The following is a 5,254-nucleotide window of genomic DNA, read 5'->3' as shown; positions in this document are numbered from 1 at the left end:
GCTTCAGATGCCTCTTCCTTTTCAGTGTTTACACATGTTCTGTAGCTGCTGCCTCTAAGATTAAAACCTCCGTGGAGGGAGGCTCCTTAAACACGGGATGTTAAAAGGGAGGTAAAAGAACAGTGTGTTTTTAGGGGAGCCCTGTGAAACATTCCATCATTCTGGGAGGCTCATTCTTCCAATGTAAACAACTCGAGAGCTTCAGGAAGTCTCTGAAACTGACTTAGTCACTAGTCCCTGCCCCTCCATATGTCTATATAAACAGATTACTGAAAGATGCTTTCAGACAAGGCTGGTTGCTTGAAAGATGCAGAGACCAGCCAAGTTGCTAGGAACAGGTCAGACCAACTGGGCTACCTGGACAAGACACCCTTCAACCTGTTGAGCTGTTTACTGGATGTGCAGTATATTACAGAGCTTCAGCTTTTGTGAGCTGTCGTTCCTGCTAAAGTAAGCTTTAGTGATGTAGTTTTCTTTGAGTCATCTGTGTACTGTAACTCTTCACCCATTAATACACATATTAAGTAACCAAAATAAAACTTATTTGTAAAGTTCAAGGTTTTTCTAGGCCTGCCCTTGCTCTTATTAGTGACATGGAGACATTTATATTTATGAAAAGCTTCAGACAGTATAGCTAGGCAGATACTTAGCTATTCTACCCCAGCCATTGGGTCTGGCCTACTTCTGAGCCATTAGGCCCATTGCCTGCCATCTTAGTTTCTCTCTGGCACCACCTTCATCCCTGTTCTGATGGTGATCCCCAGTCCCCACCTGAGACCCTCTCTCTGTCCCTGGGCTCCAGAAATCCTGTCTTAACTGTAAAGACCAGCTATTGGCCATTCAGCTCTTTGTTTAACCAATCAAAACATGATGGAAAACATGGTTTAGGACATACCAAGAAAGGAGATGCTTCATAATAATGACAATGCTAAAGTCTGGACTGCACCCATGTCTTTGGGCACATCCAACTTTTGAATACATAGCATACAGAAACATCCTGCAACACTTACTGGTTTACCAAGTTGTACTTTGGTGGTGTCTATGCTTTGGTCTACCCTTGGTTTTCTGTCTCTGGCAAGTAGACCTTTGTTTACAACTCTCTAGAAATAGTGTTCAAGACAACACCAAGTAAATAATTTTCTGTGAGTTGTTTAGGTGCTTCCTAGATCCTTTATCCCAGTCTATGTTTAAGCCCTAGACAAATCAATTTTGAGTTACTAACAAATTACAGCTTTTCCCTAAATGTTTATTTTGCTAAATGGAGTTATGTTTTCAAATTAGGGACTATATAGAAGGTTTCAGTAAGTTTTTTTTTAAACATTCATCTTTAGATTTAACACACTGTAACAGCTTCTCTGTTGCTGTGATAAAACACTGAGAAAAGCTAGAGAGAAAAGTGTTCATTTATCTGGTCTACAGAGTTAGTTCCACATCACAGCCCATCCTAGAGGGAAAATAAAGCAGCAACCTGGAGATGGAACTAAAGCAGAGACCATGGAGGAACGCTCCATACTGATTTTCTCTACTGTCTCTTCTGGAGCATAGGTCCACATGCCCAGGTGTGCTGCCTAGTGTACTACCAACTTGACACAAGCTGGAGTGTTATTTGGGAGTCAGGAACCTCAGCTGAGAAAATCCCCCCACCAGATTGGCCTGTTGGCAAGCCTGTGCTGCATTTTCTTCATTGATGATTGACTGAGAAGGCCAAGCCAGTCTGGGTCAAGGGAGCAGGCAGTAACAGTATTCTTCCGTGGCCTGAGCTTCAATTCCTCTGTCCAAGTTCCCTCCTTGAGTTCCTGCCCTGACTTCCCTGGATGATCAGCTTCCTCTAGTAGCAAGATAAAATAGACCCTTTCCTCCCCAAGTTGTTTTTAGTCATGGTGTTTTTTAATCACATCAATAGAAAAGTAATGAAAACACATAAAAATATTATTTTTGTCTTGTTCTTCTATTGATTTATATTGAACTGTGTATGCATTTTCTTATAGCTGCCTTGAAGTCATCATCTTTTTTAAAATCCATAAAATCTATTAATGAAGATAGATACTTACAATATTTTAATAGATCAAAATTAGCCTATAATGCTGGCACTTTTATTGTATCGATAAAATAATGAGGCAGTAATGTAATATTCTTCATATTGTAACTTTCAAATAGCAACTGCATCTGCTGAGTCAGATACTGAGAATGGAAATCTTACGGTGAAGGACAAACATATCAGCCATTTTAATAGAGTTTGCTGTTGACCAAGTAGCTAGTTCCCTGCTGCTTGAATTGTGGGGCTGCTCTCTCTGCCCCACAAACACCAGAAAGAATTTCTTTGTGCAGGATAGAGAATGAGATTTCTGTCTCCCTCTAGTTTTCTCTTACTTCTGTGTCAGGCCCCTGGGTCTGTTTCCTGAGAACTGAAGCTACTGCAGAATGCTTTTCCTTTCTACACAGCATGACAGAAGCAGTTGTTACTACCTGGCTTAACAAGAGATAAATGAAACTGTCGCCACTTAGTCTGCCTCCTCCTGAGTATTCCAGCATTCAGCCATATGTCCAGTTTTAAGAATCAGAAGGACAGGGACGAGAACAAAACACCCGAGAGTTAGTTTTTCTTAAACACTGAATATTACTCCTAGGTGTGGTGGTGTACACCTTTAATCCCCAGCACTCAGGAGGCAGAGGCAAGAGGATCTGTGAGTTCGAGGTCAGCCTGGTCTACAGAGTGAGTTCCAGCTGCACAGAGAAATCCCGTCTGGAAAAACCAATCAACCAGCCACCAAACCAACCAACCAACCAAAAAAAACAATGAAGTTATTTCCTAAGGAGAGAATGTAAAATAGAGAAAATGCTCGCAATCTATGGAAAGGAAACAAAGAACCAGACGTAGACCCCTTTGGGCAACTTAAAACTCAACTGTTGTTGTTTTCATCCAAGGTAGAGGATATGCTTATGAAATACCATGTTTGCCCACAGCACAGCAAAGCACAGTAGCTCTCATTATGAATGCAAGAAAATATTATGAATGCAAGAAAAATGCTGTTTATTTTTATGATGTTGTGGAAAAGAATTTCAAACATTATTAATTTTACTAATTTATTGTGTTCATTCTGGCATTTCTGATGGAATATTGAGGCTCAGGCTTGCATAGAATTTGAGAGTGCAAAAGAAGAGCAAGGAGAGAACTTTCATGCAGACCTCAGTCTGAGTTTCCTCAAACTGGAGGTTCCAGGGTCAGATGGTGATGGCCGGCATCACTGTGAAGAGTGTGCCTGTGCAGGAAAAAAAAAATGGTTCCTAGGCTCACTGGCCATATAAATAACAGTTCTGTGTGAACTAGAGAGATGGATTAGCAGTTAAGAGGCCCCATGGCTTTTGTAGAGGACTCTGATTCAGTTCTCCACACCGATAGGATGGCTAACAAAGATCTCTATGTCTAGTTCTAGCTGATCTGGTGTGTCCTCTCATCTCATTACAAAGTGTGGGCTGCTGGTGCAAAGGCATACATGCAGGCAAAACACATACACACTTAAAATATAAATACATCTTAAAAGCAATAAAACTCTTGCAGCCTGTGTCATATAGATATTTGCAAATGATGAGTGGATGTGAGTAAGGAGTACAGGCTCTTCTCAGCACCTGCCCCAAATCAAACATAAGTCACAAAACAGATGTGTTTGCCATGGAACCTGATTCTGTTAGATAGATTAGACTGTTCCTCTGGTAGGTATGACCTTTAAACTCCTTGGTTCCAGCAACCCCCTTTTTGAACAAGTCACCAGTAATGATGATATCTATCTGTGAACACAGTTCATGCCATGGTTCTTTTTTGCTATATGAGGGGAATCAAAACATATTCAGTGGTGGAGATTTTTATCCCAAGGCTCTATTCCTACTTTGTGGATGCTTTGTGGGTCATTAGACTAGTCTAATTGTGTCCTCATATCTAATATTTTAAAAATCCCAGTATTTAATCCAGTGTATTATTATTATTAATTATTATTGCATAGTAGTAAACCCTATATACTTATTGGAAACCTTTATATATATATATCACCTATAGTCAATTTTAGCATGGATAAATTGAACCCAAATTCTAACAACTAGAACGTGTCCATCATTATTTCATTTCACCCTCTCATAGCCTCATTGTGAAGTTACAAATGTGCAGGACACATGCTTTACCTGTCTTCCTTTTCTACAGTGAACACATAAGACACTTGAGAAGTCCTGTTGCTTCAACTTCAACTTCTCACAGATTTAGCTACATTTCAACTTTCATAGCATTTTTAACTTTGATCAGTATTTCTTTTGACCTTGCATTTGGAGGAACATAATTTCCAGAGTTGTTTTCAGAGTCTAAGTTTTATATCTTTGATAACCTATACCCTGTTTTCCCAGAAAGTTATTTATAAGTTGTAAACTGACTGTGATTTCATTGTTAAAAACATTCAGTGATAAGCCTAGGTATGGTAGCGCATGCCTGTAATCCCAGCACTCAGGGAGGCAGTGGCAGGTGGACCTCTGTGAGTTTGAGGCCAGCCTGCTCTACAAAGCAAGTCTAGGACAGCTGAGGCTACACAGAGAAACCCTGTCTCAAAAAACAAAATGAACAAACAAACAGAACAACAAAACAAAAAATTTAGTGATATCTTATAGTCCTTAGTATTGAATGGAAATGTCTAACTTTTACATATAGCGTTCACAATTAAATCCTAAGTCAGTCAAAACATCCAGGAAGAAGTCTCTAGCCTGAAAAGTAAAATAATTAATACTGTCACCAGGAACAGTGCTCCAGAGGAACCCTGCACTGACTAGAAGGGTCTTTAGCAAAGGCCTGAGTTCTCAGGGAGTCACCTTGGGGACAGCTAAGACTCCAGGAACCATTCATAATATGTTGATCTAGTTGTACTAGGAAACAGGACTGGTGGGTTGTCACTGGCCATTATGAAAGAAGGACAATGCGTGTGTCAGGGATCCCAATAGTCATTTCTCATATTAAAGCAGATTGGGGTTTCACTGCCAGATGTGATCAGACAGAGGTCTTGATGGGATTTTGAAGCTGCAGCATGAATTTGCTACAAACTATGGTTTTAGTTAAACTTGAAGTCTGTTTTGCTTTTGTTTTTTTTTTACCAAACCTGGTTGGCAATGGGCTGTTTTTACCTTTATCAGTGCATAATGGCTCTCAGACTTAAATCAGAGAGGGATCTATCTATCTATCTATCTATCTATCTATCTATCTATCTATCTATCTATCTATCTA

This window comes from Psammomys obesus, unplaced genomic scaffold (assembly GCF_907164565.1).
Source record: "Psammomys obesus unplaced genomic scaffold, mPsaObe1.curated_primary_1811, whole genome shotgun sequence".
NCBI lineage: Eukaryota > Metazoa > Chordata > Mammalia > Rodentia > Muridae > Psammomys > Psammomys obesus.
This window is presented reverse-complemented; position numbering follows the sequence as displayed.